Source organism: Rhinatrema bivittatum, chromosome 9 (assembly GCF_901001135.1).
Source record: "Rhinatrema bivittatum chromosome 9, aRhiBiv1.1, whole genome shotgun sequence".
Lineage (NCBI taxonomy): Eukaryota > Metazoa > Chordata > Amphibia > Gymnophiona > Rhinatrematidae > Rhinatrema > Rhinatrema bivittatum.
The window spans coordinates 60,046,980-60,062,817 of NC_042623.1; positions in this window are offsets into that span (position 1 = coordinate 60,046,980).

Genomic DNA, 15,838 nt, shown 5'->3' on the forward strand with positions numbered 1-15,838 from the left:
TGTGAAACCCCAGAGCTGACTGGACCAGACAGGTGGCATCATTTTTTCTGTTCACTGGTGGAACTGTGCCAGGGTGCTCCCAGGTGTGTTGTAACAAATCAGGGAGCACTTCATGTACTGGAACTGCCATCACTTCCTTAGGAGCATCAACAAATTGCAATACCTCAAGCATCTTGTGCCTGTCATTCTCCTTCATTTGTAAATGGATGGTTTCAGACATCTTTTTAATGAAATTGGCAAATGTGAGGTCTTCAGGAGGGTCGTGGCGGCACTCTTCTGAGGGTGAAGGTTCTGACAGGAGTTCATCCGAGTCCTGCGTGTCATAAGAATCATCACCCCAGGGATCATATGGTGTATCTCCAGCACCATGCGGGCATTCAGATGGAGGTAAGGGTCCAAATCCAGCCGGATCTGGAGATGGCACCAATGGGAAGGATGGAGGTACCGATGCAGGCACAGAGGATGGTGATGGCATCAGGACTTTTGATGGACATTGGGGTGGCAATAGATCCAATGGTCCTGGAACAGGCTCCGGTAAAATCTATTGCTCATCCGAGGACAATGGAATAGGAATCTGTGTTGGTGGTCTTGGAGGTGCTGATGGCATAGAAGGAACGGGCACTGATGGTAACGCATAGATTAAGGTATCCAGGTGCTCGAGGGGCGGAGCCAGCATGGTAGGCATTGGATCGGGTGTCGGCATGGGAGCCGGTGCCGGTGGTGATTGGAATCCCCGAAGTGCCTGAAGTACTGTCTCTTGGACCATCCAGTCCAATTCCTCCTGGAAGGCTAGTGTTAGCAGCATAGCTACCAGTGTTGGAGGCTCAGAAGGCGTTGCTGGAGGATCCATATGTATTAGTGGAGTCTCGGCTCCCAGCATCAGTGCCGGTGGGGAACGCCTCGGTGTCCCGGGTCCAGAAGGGGATGGGGACCCCTTCTTCCCAGGACTTCTTGGCCAGTGGTTCTGTCAATGCTGATGGCTTGCTGGTGCCAGCATCGGAAGAAGGCTCACGTCGATGGCGGTGATGGTGTTTTTTGCGGTGCTCAGTCCGGTCCTTCCCTGGCACCGAGGATGAAGATGTCGATGCCCTTGAACATGAAGAAACTGGTGAAGGACGATCAATGGTGTCTCGAGGGCATTGAGTCATCGATGGGGACAGAGTCAATGAAGACAAAGGCTTTTGACCCGATGTAGTCTTGGCTGGAGTCGATGGAGACACTCACTTAAAAAAATGTGTTCCATCTTTTCCAAGCGGGCTCTGCGGCCTTTTGGCATCATCTGGGCACAGCTAGTGCACCGTTGGAGGTCGTTAGTGGGCCCCAAGCACAAAACACATATGTCATGAGGGTCCGTAATGGTCCTAGGGCACTCGGGGCATTTTCGGAACTCGGTCACCATTTTGTTTGAAAAAAGAAGGGCGGCGCGCAATCTGTGGCCTTCAAGCACTGATGAAAGCACCGCCGGGAACTGACCGCAAAGGACGAGGTAAACTTACCGGTGTCGATGGAGGTCGGTGGTTGATGAGAGACCCCGGGATGTGGAAAAATTTTGAAATTTTTAAAGTAAGTTTTCATGAGGAAAAAGTTGAGGAATTCTCACAGAGCTCCTGAAACCTGCGAAGCTACTGCTGCGTGGAAAAAAAGAGACTGAAGGGGGATACCTGCTGGATGCATGGTTAGTGGCATGCTGGGCATGCTCAGTGTGTCAGTCAAAGTTCTAGAAACTTTGACAAAAGTGTTCTGTGATAGGGCTCCATTGATGATGTCACCGACATGTGAGGACTACCATCCTGCTTGTCCTGGGAGAAGATAGTGATAAATGGAACTCACACTAAGGAGAAAAAAGTGTTTAATGGATTACCTCAGGAAATGGTCCAAGGACTGTTTCTGTTAATGATCTTTGTAAGGCACACTGCAGAGGGGTTAGAAGGAAAAGTTTGTATTTATGTGGATGATCTGCAACAGAGTGGACAACCCTGAGGGAGTAAACATAATAGAAATGATCTAAAAATGCTTGGCAGTTAACATTCAATGTGAAAAAATGCAGTCATGTGCATTTAGGATGCAGAAATCGGAGGTAATGATACATGTCGGAGGTGAACAGCTGATGTGCAATGACCATACCTCGGACTGATATTTCAGGGTAGTGGCAAGAGCCAGGAGGATGCTTGAGTGTATAGCAAGAGACACATCCAACAGTAAAACAGACGTGGTGATTCCTCTGTACAGGTCGTCATTGAGGCCTCTCTTGGAATACTGTGTTCAGTTCTGGAGGCCAGTTCAAAGAAAGGTAACTAAAATGGTGTGTGGATTGAATGAGGTGAGACTGAAGTATCTAAATATGTATACCTGAGAGGAGAGATAGGGGGATATGAGCGCCGCGCGCCGAAGGAGCGTGACAAAGGGGCCCGCCCCTTTGTGCGCCCCTTCGTGCGGCCCTTACCCCCCGAAGCCAGGCCCCTCGATACCCCCTTCACAGCACAAGAACCGTAATCTCCTACGCCTTTCCAGCAAGGACCTGCCTTTCCCTTGTGACAGAGTCCCGAGCAGCTCAGCCCCTTATCAAGAGACCCGCTCTCCAGCCTCCTCACAGATGGGAACCCTCACCATACCGGTGATCAAATATCACCCGAGAACCTACAAAAACTACGCCAGTACCTCCTCTCTTCACTACATTCGCCATCAGAGATTAATACCAATAATTATCTCCCCATTCACTCAGATGCTTGGTCTCTCGCTCTTCACGCTATCTCTCTTCAATGCCCAATCACTCACCAAAAAAACAGACATCCTCAACGACTACCTCTCTGAAGCCAGCCCGGACATATGCACTATCACGGAAACATGGCTGAAACCCTCGGACACGGTGATCACTAATCAACTTCCTACACATCTCTTTGACTTTTTCTCCATACCTAGACCTAAAAAAAGAGGAGGAGGCCTCCTCTTAGCAGCAAAAAAAGGCTTAGGCCTTACCCTTCAATCTACCTACGCCTATCACAACATTGAAGCTGCCTTCTTCAATTCTAACCAAATCTGTTTAATCTACGCCCCGCCCGGAACCCTGGAATCCAACCCCTCCCCCATCATAGAACTCACAGCGAAACACATTAACGCAGCCAAACCCACTATTATACTAGGCGACTTTAACTTGCACGTTGACGCCTCCCCTCGATCACATAACTGCGAAACTCTACTATCCTCGCTTAACTATCTAGGTTTCTCTCAAATAGTAAATGGCCCGACTCACAAAGCCGGACACACCTTAGACCTCATTTTCATCAACGATGGTATCTCTCTCTCTGCCAAGCCCACAAGCTCACCTGTCCCATGGTCGGACCACCGAATCATCTCTACCAGGCTTCAGGTCAAGGATCATTCTCCCCTCTCATTCCCTAAAACCACAATACAATTCAGAAAACCCTGCTCCTCTGACCTCCTCAACTCCCACCTCGTCAAGGAACTACCCCACCTCAACCTTTCAGACGCAGATGCAGCCATAACTTCATGGATCAACGTCTCCACAAAAGTCGCAGAGCAAACATGTCCTACTTCCACCTAAATTCTACGCCACCCGTCACACAACAGGAAACCATGGTTCACCCCAGAACTTAAGGCACTTAAACAAGACCTCAGAAAGAAGGAGCATACTTGGAGGAAAAAACCGACCACCACTTCATTAGCGGACTACAAAAATCTGCTTAACACCTATAGAACCACCATCCTTAGAATGAAGAAAGACTTCTTCGCTAAGAAAATTCACCACTTCATCTTCGACTCTAAAGCCTTATTCTCTTATGTCTTGGCACTCACCAAACCTTACCCCCGCCCCCCCCCCCATCATCATCCCAGATGACTTAGTGCTCGACATAGCCACAGAGCTTTCAATCTACTTTGCGAAAAAAATCTCCGACCTAACCAACTCTCTCACCTCTCATACCTCATCTCCCTCCTCCCTCACTCTCACCCCCCCTCTTCAACTAAACTCAACGCTAGAAGCTTTCGAACCAACATCTTCGATGGAAATTGAAAACATCATCAAAAAGCTGAAACCAGCAATGCACCCCGCCGACCCTATTCCGTCCAACCTACTCCTTAACATCCCAAACACTATTTCAAAGCCAATCTCTGAAATTATCAACCTCTCCTTAACCCAAGGCCTAGTTCCAGACCAACTTAAGCTGGCTATCCTCAAACCCATACTAAAAAAGCCCAACCTGTCCCCCACGGACCCAGCTAGCTTTTGCCCAATAGCCAACCTTCCTATGATAGCCAAAATCATGGAAAAAATTGTCAAACAGTTATCGGATTACCTTGAGGGACATCACATTCTATCACCCGCCCAACATGGATTTCGGAAGACTAAGCATAGAAACCCTCCTGATATCCCTTGTGGACAACATCCTAATAAACATGGAAAAAGGTCAAACTTACATACTCGTGCTTCTCGACTTCTCTGCCGCCTTCGATACGGTTTATCATGCTATTCTCTTAGATCGATTAAAAGATATAGGCATCAAGGGATCGGCGCTCAGCTGGTTCAGATCCTTCCTGTCTAACAGATGTTATAAAGTCAGGATTAACAACAAAGAATCCCCCGCTGTCTGCTCCAACATGGGTGTTCCCCAGGGATCCTCCCTCTCACCAACTCTCTTCAACATTTACCTGCTCCCTCTATACCACCTACTTACAAAACTAAAGCTATCACATTATCTTTAAGCAAATGCGTCCAAATAATCATCCCTATCACAGAATCCCTACAAAAAACCCTAAACCACTGGAACAAATGCCTTCAAGCAATCAACCACCTACTCTCCTCTCTCAACCTAGTTTTGAACACCAACAAGATGGAGATTCTCATCATCTCCCAAGACAACCATGTCACACACCCCACTTTACCGCCGGCCTCTCAACCAGCCAATCCAACCTTTAAACCCTCTCAATTCGTCAGAGACCTAGGGGTCACTTTGGATAACCAACTGAACCTTAAGAAGTTCATGAACACCACTACCAAGGAGTGCTTCTTCAAACTCCAAGTCCTCAGAAACCTAAAACCACTCCTTCACTTCCAAGATTTCAGGCTGGTACTTCAATCGATTATATTGTCGAAACTAGACTACTGCAATTCCCTTCTACTCGGTCTCCCAGCCAACTCACTAAAACCCCTTCAGATGGTTCAGAACTCCGCAGCCAGGCTACTTACCAATACCAAAAAAAGGGAACACATCACCCCTACCCTTCAGAACTTACATTGGTTCCCCATCAAATTTAGGATCCTCTTCAAGGTACTCACGATTATCCATAAAGCTATCCATAACCTCACCGCCCTCAACACTTCCACTCAACTAAAACCACATACTTCGTCCAGACTAATCAGGACTGCCTACAAAGATACCTTATATGCCCCCAAGCCAAAACATCACTTACAAAACGCGCCTTATCGACAGCTGGACCACATCAATGAAATGCGTTACCCCCCGACCTCAGACAAGAACCCTGCCCTTCTGTCTTCAAAAAAAGACTAAAAACATGGCTTTTTAGCCAAGCCTTTCAAGACACCTAGACTCCCTTCATCCTCACCCTCTCAAGCGAATACTCCGGCTTGACACCTCAGTGCACTCCTCGGTTCTTCTGCTTACTCCAGCTACCATCTCTTCTGTTTCAGAGATGATTAGAGAGGACTTTATCTTAAGTCATGTTAAGATGAGTTATATGATTTTCAGGTTTATGTTTAGACGAATTTTTGACCTGTTCACTTTTAACTGGCACCAATGTTCCTTGTATCGCCCTTGAGTGAATGTTGAAGTTTCATTGTAAACCGATATGATTTGTATTTTTTACAGGAATGTCGTATAGAAAAAAAATAAAAATAAATAAATAAATGATAGGACTTTTAAATTCCTACAAAATGGTTCACAAAAGGCAAACATTTTTCAACAGAAGGGAAGTTGTAGAACTAGGGGTTATGTTATGAAGCTCTGAGGAGGAAGACTCAGGAATGTCAGGAAATATGCTTTTACAGAAAGAGTGGTGGGATGTTTGGAATGCTCATCTGTAGGAGGTGGTGAAAACAAACCGTAGTGTGATTTAAAAAACATATGGGATAAGTACAGAGGATCTATAGTGGCAAGAGAATGAAAAATGTTGTAAATTGGGGTAACCTGCACAAAGTGGCAGTTGCAGCTCAGAAAGCAGTGGTAGAAGTGCATTAAAAAAAGAAAACATGACAGCAACTTGCACTCGGCAACAGTTCAAAGCCTAAACAACAGTATGACTGCACTGTGGTTCCAAGAAAGCATGGGAAGGCTAACAGTGTGATGCCCTTTGGTCATGTGTGGGAAAGGTATGAGGAGGGTTGAGAGATTGGATAGAAAACCCAAGGACAAAGTTGGTGTTGGGCTGCATTTGGTAATTTTATATCCACATCTATAAAAGGACTGGATGGGCCATTTTGGGTTTTATCTGCCATTTTTTACTATTTTGTATTTCTCTATATCTTATCTATTGCAGCTTTGCTGGCTGTATACTGTGATATATTCAGAGCAGAGTAACTTATAGTAGTATTTCTTTATCCCTATTGGGAAGAAGAAAACATAACTCATAACAGAAGTTGCACTAGATAGCTTAAATTATTGCGAGAAAGAGAGAGAGAGAGAGAGAGAGAGAGAGAGAGAGACACACTAGCTATAAGGCCCTCATACTAGGAAGGTATTTATACCTCTATATGAGGCCCACCTTGTTACTCGAGGTGAGATTTAGGTAGTAGTGTAGGGGTTAGGGGCCACTTTGACATTCAGAGTGAGACATACAAATAAAACAGTGCTTTCTTATGAAGATTTGATGACCTTCGGAATGAGGAAACTCACCCAAAGATGAGATTTGTGCAATGCTCTCTCAACCTAGCTTGATGTTACCCAGGTAGAGAGTTCGCCTTAATGCATGAAAAACGCCATATAGCACTTTGATAAATGACCCCCAAAGATTGATCTTCAGTATTCTTGATGATAATCAAAGATTTGTACTTTTTCAGCTTTTAGATTAACTTGGCTAAATCAGAAGTCCTATTAGTAAGCCTGTAAAGGTAGACTGGCTGAGGGATTTCCACTGAAATGGACCCCTCATACATTTAAATACTTAAGTCTTGTCTTATTCCCAGTAATGTAAACAAGCTATATAAGCTGAATATGCTTCCCATGTTTAGAAAGATCAAAAAAGAACTTATCCTGGAGAAACCTACCTATATCCTTGCTGAATAGAATTCATCTAGTTAAAATGTTCATTCTACCGCAAATGTTATACCCTATACAGATGGTGTAAATAATTCTTAACAACACAGAAGAGCTACTGAATCCCAGATATACAACAGTGTAAACAAGAAGGGAAGCAAAACAAACTATTCAAAGGTAGATTGATCTTATAATATTATGGCAAAGTTTGACTTGTTCACCATCAAACAGAGGGAAGTGCACTTCCCTCTGATTGGTGTTGAATATTTGAAGTACAGGCTCCTGCATTGTATTGTGAAAGTTTGACTTGTTGACATCGTGCCATAATAATTTAAAACCAATCTACTTTTGAAGATCTAGTTATTTATTTAATTTTGGCATTATATATACAGTTGTTCCATGTAAAGATCACAACAGTTATTGTTTGTTTTGTTTCCCTTCTTGTTTACTGTAATAAAACAGAAAGATACATGTTTGTTGCTACAGAGAAACAGCAGAAGGATTGTTGGGAAAGTTTAGTCTTTTCGCCAATGAAACCAAAAACTGCAACAGGGTATACAGCCAGGAAGGTGTGGAAAATATAAGAAGGAATCTAGCAAAGCTTGAGGAATGGTCTAAGGTCTGGCAGTAAGAATTAATGCTAAAAATGCAGTTATGCATTTAGGAAGCAAAAACCCAAGGGAGAGGTATAGTATTGGGGGTGAAATTCTTTTAAGCATAAAAGAAGAGCAGGTTCTGGGGATGATTGTATCTGATGATCTTATGGTGGCCATACAGGTAAAAAACGTGACAGCAAAAGCCAAAAAGATGTTTGGCTTCAGAGGAAGAAGAATGGTCAGCAGAAAAAGGGAAGTGATATTGCTCCTTAATAAGACCCTGATGAGACCTCATTAGAAATGCTGTGTACTATTTTGGAGACCTAACCTTCAAAAGGATATAAAACCAGTTAGTCGGTCCAGAGAGTGCCTACTAAAATGGTCAGTGGCCTTCGTTCTAAAGTATATTGGGACAGACAAAGATCTAAACATGTACACCCTAGAAGAAAGGCAAGATAGGTGAAACAGAGATATTTAAATACATCCAAGGTTTCCATGCAGAGGAAACAAACATGATGGCAGAAAAAGACCATATGGCCCATCTGGTCTGCCCATCGGTCCAATTTATCTAGCCCTTACAATTCCCATCACTCCCTCAGAGATCCCCTGTATTTATCTCATGCTTTCTTGAATTCAGATACCATTTTTCCTCCACCATCTCCATTGGGAGGCCATTCCATACATCCACTACCCTCTCTGTGAAGAAATATTTCCTAAGATTACTCCTGAATATACCCCCTTTCATCCTCATCCCATGATCCCTTGTTCTAGAATCTCCTTTCCCTTTGAGATATTTAAATGTCCCTATCATATCTCCCCTATCTCGCCTTTCCTCTAGGATATATATGTGTAGATCTTTAAGTCTACCCCCATATGTCTTAAAATGAAGACCATGATCATTTTATTAGCCACCCTCTGGACTATTTCCAACTGGTTTATATTGTTTTTAAGATGCAGTTTCCAGAATTGTACACAGTATTCCAAATGTCTCATCAGGGACCTATACAAGGGCAATATCATGTCTTTTACTGAAGACTATTCTTCTTCCTATGCAGTCAAGCATCTTTCTGGCTTTTGCCAAAGTAGGGGTCATGGGATGAGGGCAAAAGGGGTCATCTTAGGAACTATTTTTTTACGAAGAGGGTAGTGGATGCAGGGAACAGCCTCCCACTGGAGCTGGTAGAGACAAAACAGTATCTGAATTCAAGAAAGCATGAGATAAACTCAGGGGGTCTCCGAGGGACCAATGGGAAGTGTAAAGTTAAATTAGTTGGGTGGATGGGCAGACTAGATAGGATACACAGTCTTTTTCTGTCATCATATTTCTATGTTTCTATGAAAAAAAGTCAATATTAGTAAGACTGTATGTCCAAAAGAGAACATAAGAATATGCCATACTGGGTGAAACCAAGGGTCCATCAAGCTTAGCATCCTGTTTCCAACAGTGGCCAATCCAAGCCATAAAAATCTGGCAAGTACCCAAAAACTAAGTCTATTCCACACTACTGTTGCTAGTAATAGCAGTGGCTATTTTCTAAGTCAATTAATAGCAGGTAATGGACTTCTCCTTCAAGAACTTACCCAATCCTTTTTTAAACACAGCTACACTAACTGCACTAACCACATCATCTGGCAACAAATTCCAGAGTTTAATTGTGCGTTGAGTGAAAAAGAAATTTCTCCGATTAGTTTTAAATGTGCCAAATGCTAACTTCATGGAGTGCCCCCTAGTCTATTATCCGAAAGAGTAAATAACTGATTTATATTATCCCCTTCTAGACCTTTCATGATTTTAAACACCTCTATCATATCCCCCTGCAGCTGTCTCTTCTCCAAGCTGATAAGTCCTAACCTCTTTAGTCTTTCCTCATAGGGGAGCTGTTCCATTCCCTTTATCATTTTGGTCGTCCTTCTCTGTACCTTCTCCATCGCAACTATATCTTTTTTGAGATGCGGCGACCAGACTTGTACCAGTGTTTTATTCACCATTCCCTTTCTAATAATTCCCAACATTCTGTTTGCTTTTTTGACTGCCGCAGCACACTGAACCAATGATTTCAATGTGTTATCCACTATGACGCCCAGATCTTTTTCTTGGGTGGTAGCTCCTAATATGGAACCTAACATTGTATAACTATAGCATGGGTTATTTTTCCCTATATGCATCACCTTGCACTTATCCACATTAAATTTCATCTGCCATTTAGATGCCCAATTTTCCAGTCTCAGAAGGTCTTCCTGCAATTTATCACAATCTGCTTGTGATTTAACTACTCTGAACAATTTTGTATCATCTGCAAATTTGATTACCTCACTTGTCGTATTTCTTTCCAGATCATTTATAAATACATTGAAAAGTATGGGTCCCAATACAGATCCCTGAGGCACTCCACTGCCTACTCCCTTCCACTGAGAAAATTGTCCATTTAATCCTACTCTCTGTTTCCTGTCTTTTAGCCAGTTTGTAATCCACGAAAGGACATCGCCACCTTTCCCATGAGAATTTATCTGCCATTAACTCCTGGGCTCAAATTACATCATCCATAGCTGACAATATAAACCCCAAAAAGACAAACAATAAAAAGAATAGAAAAACAAAACCTGTGGTATAATAAACAAATAAATGACACAAAGAAAATTCTTATAAGGAAGGAGAAAACATGGAGAAAGAATAAATCTGATTTTACACTGAGCAAGTATTGCTCATTCCTGGCCCACTATAAAAAAGTGATAAATAATGCTAAGAAAGAATATTATAGTAAAAAAATTGAGAAATTCTCACAGAATCCAAAAACGCTGTTTGATATTGTCAAAAAGCTAACTGATAACACACCCAACAATAAAACTACATTACCAGAAAATAGGTTTAACGATATAGAACATTTTTTCAAAGACAAAATAGCACATTTAGGGGCAGATTTTATAAATCTGCGCACACGCGTACTTTTGTTCGTGCACCAGGCGCGAACAAGAGTACGCGGGATTTCAATAGATACGCACGTAGCCATTAAAATCTGGGGTCGGTGTGCGCAAGGCTGCCCAAAATCGGCAGCCTGCGCGCACCGAGCCGCGCAGCCTGCCTCCGTTCCTTCCGAGGCCGCTCCGAAATCGGAGAGGCCTCGGAGGGAACTTCCTTTACCCTCCCCCCACCTTCCCCTCCCTAACCCACCCCCCCCGGCCCTATCTAAACCTCCCCCCTACCTCTATCACGAAAGGTACGCCTGCTCGAAGCAGGCGTAACTGCGAGCGCCGGGCCGGCTGCCGTGCTCCATGTTCCGGTCCGGGGGCTGTTCCAGGGGCCGCTGTCACGCCCCCGGAATGCCCCTGGGCCGGAACCACGCCCCCGAAACTTCGCGTCACTCCCGACGCGCCCCCGACACGCCCCTCCATGCAAGCCCCGGGACTTACGCGCGTCCCAGGGCTTGCGCGCGCCGCCGAGCCTATGCAAAATAGGCTCGGCGCGCGCATGGGGGGTTTGGGGTAGGTTTTCAGGGGGGGGGGGGTACGCGCGTATCCCTTTGAAAATCTACCCCTTAGTCTCCAGCACTGAATCCACACCAAAACAGGAAATAAACATGCAATCAAGGGAGGTAACAAAATGGACAAACTCTGATGAAGTTTCAATAATAGAGGTTGAGATCCTCATTAAACAACTGAATCCGACAAACCACCTGTTTGACCATAATCCAATTATAGCTTTAAAACCTTTAGCACACATTTTAGCTCCCTTTATCGCTTTAATGATAAATAATTCTTTGAGAGAAGGATATCTACCTGAAATATTAAAGGAAGCAATAATTAGACCTGTGTTAAAACAAAGTAATCTTGATTCAGCTATACTCAATAACTATAGACCTATTTCAAATCTCTCCTTCCTTGCCAAACTGACAAAAAAAGTTGTGCAGAAACAACTAACAGATCTTCTAGAAAATAATGATGTTCTTTTCCCGTCTCAATTTGGTTTTAGAAAAATTTTTAATACAGAAGCACTTTTGATTTCATTGACTGACAGTTTTAAAAGTTGTCGATAACGGCCAAAGATACATGTTAATACTTTTAGACCTTTCCGCTGCATTTGATACAGTCAATCATTCCATATTACTAGATAGACTATCCGAAATAGGCATTGAACAAACAACCCTACAGTGGTTTACATCCTACCTCAGCGAATGTGCATATAGGGGTAGATTTTCAAAGGGTTACGCGTGTAATATACGTGCGTAACCCCCGAAAACCTACCCCTGCGCGCACCAAGCCTATTTTGCATAGGCTCAGCAGCGCGTGCAAGCTCTAGGACGCACGTATGTCCCAGGGCTTTGAAAAAGGGGCGGTCCAGGGGACGGTCCCGAGTCCTCCGGCACAGCGGCTGTGCTGGAGGTTTGTGTGCTGGCAGCTGGCTGGCAGGCGTAAAAAATAAAATAAGGTAGGGGGGGACCGAAAGAAAAGTTCCCTCCAAGGCCGCTCCGATTTCAGATGATGTAACTGGTTCCCTCCAAGGCCGCTCTGAAATCGGGAGAGACTAAATCATACATCCTAAACATAATATCAGAGTTTTGGAAGTAAGCATTACTAGCATGATTATAATTTTGAAAATAACTCCCGAGGAAGCCCTTGATTTGCATGGCGAAATGAAGAATTCTTTGTCAGGGTTTGTAGAAAAGAAGTAATTTTGAGAAAGAAGGTATTACATCACTACATCAGACATTGAAGATCTGATACTCCATGAATGATTTTAAATTGCTCCAGAATCATATTGTACAATTTTGTAATTCTATTGTTTTTATTGTCATGAGTGCCATATGGGATAGAACTGTGAATGGTATATGTGAATGTGATGTTTTTGAGTGAGTGAGTGTGAATGTTTTTGATACTACTTTTATGGGTTAAATACAATATCCAATGATGTTTTGAATGTAAATATTTTTCACTGATATTCAGTCTATGATATATATATATTTTTTTTTTTTTTTTAAATCACATTTAGATTTATTAGTATGTAATTAGATGAGAATGGATTAAAATAATTTGAATTGTTTGAATATATGAATTCTCTCTATATTGTTTTCCTAGACTTAAAGCAAGATGACTCATTCTACTGGTGGGAAACGAAAAGGCTGCTTTCCACGGGGCTCAAGCTCTAATTAACTTTGGATTAACTACAGCTGTCATTTCAGGTCTTAGGGCACAGTTTTCAGTATTTGTCAATGGAGTGGAAAACCCAGAGTCAGATGAATTGGATCTTACCAAATCCTCTTGTTCAGACTCTGGTTTTAAAGGTAAGTTAACCTTAGCTGGAGATGAAATACAGACAGCTGTAGCCATTAACCTGGTGGAATCAAGAGTTTGGTGTTGAAAGAAGCAGAAACACAAGGATCATTCATTAAAACAAGTACCTCTGGAACTGAATGATAATATTTTCCTTTTTTAAGTTGATTGTTATGTTTCTCCTCCATTGATTTCTGCAAAAAGATACTGCCTTCAGAAAATGTCAGAGTAGGTGTCTTAGGAGCAGAGTGAAACTGCTTTTCCTTTTCCAGTATCTGGTACTGTGGATTCACTTTTGTGCAACATGGGTTCTGTGAATGTGTTTTAACTGAAGTCAAGGTGGAATCAGGTCTCATTTGCAAGGCTTTCTTCTTGCTTCTCCTGACAACAGGAATACTAGCATCCTCTGATATAGAATATACCCTTTTGATTGCAGTGTTTCTCTCTCCCTGCATTCTGCTGAAAGGTATTTCCTTCAGAAGGCATTAAGACAGGTACCTTTAACAAACTGATCTTGTTTTTCTTTTTTACAGTGTCTGGTACTATAGATTAATTACAGGGTGATCTAGGGATCTCTGTGAGTGCCTGTTAAGTGAAACCAAGGTGGAAACAGGGTTTACTTGTAAGGCTTTTTCCCTATTTCTAAATGCAACAGACAAACAGGAGTCCTCTGACACACAAGGTGTGTCAGAGGACTTTACCCCTCACTTGTAGCATTTCTCTTTCACTACCTTCTGAGGAGAGAGATTATCTTTAAAAGGAAAGGTGTGTCAGAGGACTTTACCCCTCACTTGTAGCATTTCTCTTTCACTACCTTCTGAGGAGAGAGATTATCTTTAAAAGGAAAACTGAGTGATTGTAAATCACGTTCAGAGTTTAGACTAAACACAGACTTAACTGGCTTGGCTTTTACCTTGTCAATATGGGGTAAGGAGACATCATACATTTTTAACACAGATGGAGCTTAGCTTGAAAGTTACAAGGACCTACCTCTTCAGAAGTCAATTGAGCTGTGACTGGATTTTGTGTCTTAGAAGTTGGTATAGTAGCAGTAGTAAAAACATGTTACTTCAAAGCAACTATTTTCTACACAACATTTTTCATACTTCTGAAAAGGGGTTGCAGGGTTAGGATGGCTGCAATTATGACAGACAAGTTCAAATGGTAAGGTCATGTGTTGGCAGGCCTTGCATTCCTAATAACAGAGGATGTAAGGCACTGCTCTATATTCTGAAGCTTTTAAACAAGCAGGCATTTTATCAGAAATTAATTTATGCACCCCACAACCAAGACAAACCCCTTTCACATCCATATGGCAGAATTGTGAGATTTACACACAACACTTTGGAAATCTTGGGGCAGTGTATCTTTAGCTGTTAGTACAAACCCAGTAGAAAGCTGAGGTTTCTATAGAATTAGAACATTTTCACTGGGCTTACCAGGCAGTGAAGGAGTCCTGGACCCACTCAAGGGGGGACAATATGGCCTTCTCTTTCTGTCAGAACTGAGGGTCTGGCTAGAGCTGGGGGACCCCCCATGGGGACAGCCCAGGACTTCAGGGCAGAGCAGAGAAAATCTTCACCTGTACCACCCACCTTCCCCACAGGTTGAACCTTTGGGTTCTGGCAGCCGGCAGGACTTAAGCTGTGGCTGGAGTCAAGGTACAGACTGGAACTTGGAGTCATAGGCTGGAGTTGAGAAACAGATAAAGAAGGCAGGGCTGGAGACTGAGGCAAGGCAAGGGCTGGAGGTTGAGGCAAGGACTAGGCCAGACAAGACTAGATAAAACAGAGAACGAGGAACAAAGAGGCTCAAAGGCAGTTCAGGAGGCCCATAAGCCACTAACCATAAGGTCTGAAGGCCAGACATGGAAATATTAGAGGCCCAGAGGCTGCAGGCTAGGCCGAAAGCCTAAGAAAGCCACAGAGCTATGCAAGCCACAGCTGGAAGGCCCAAAGGCCATAGCACAATACAAGGTAGAATAAGGCCAAGCAGGGAGCAAAGTAGACTCAATGACAAGGCATCAGGTGTTGCATGAGGCAGGGTTAAATAGGCCAGGCCCTGCTGAGTTGGGAGCCCATGGAGACTATGGCCAGAGCGAGAGCAGGTTAGCTCCCTGGGGACCTCTTGTGGCAGGAAGGCTGCATAGCAGGCAGGATCTTAACATCTTATGGATGACAGGAGAGAGGAGAAGTAAATTTAGATTTTTTTCTATTGACTTCTGATGAAGAGATTAGGATGTGGAAAGGATTTGATGTTGTTTTGCTGATGCTGTTACAAACATGCTATGAGATCCTGTGAGCCCTGATCAAATCAGTGCTTTTTAATATACTTTGCTGGAATCCCAGAAATAAAAGTTCTGTTTGTTGAAGATACCTTTGTGCAAAATCCTTAATTTATTTTAACATGTTTGTTCAACAGATATTGATATCACCTACTGAACAGAGGAGACAGCAAAGGAGATTACAGAGGGGAAAGAGGTATTGGAGCTTTTGATATGCAATATAGTAAATACTACCCTTGCCTCCGAGACAATCCACTACACCACCTATATGAACATTTTAATTTTTTTGTCAATAGTACATTGAGACTGTTGCGCAGCTCCTAAACAGGCATTTAACAACTCTTGCATTTGATGTGCCCTGTCGAGGGGAGATTTTATATTGATGGATATATTTTCCCTTCCTTCTTTTTCAAAAGGATTGGCAGTGTTGCTCATACCACAGTACTTATTCTTTAAAAAGTTAAATG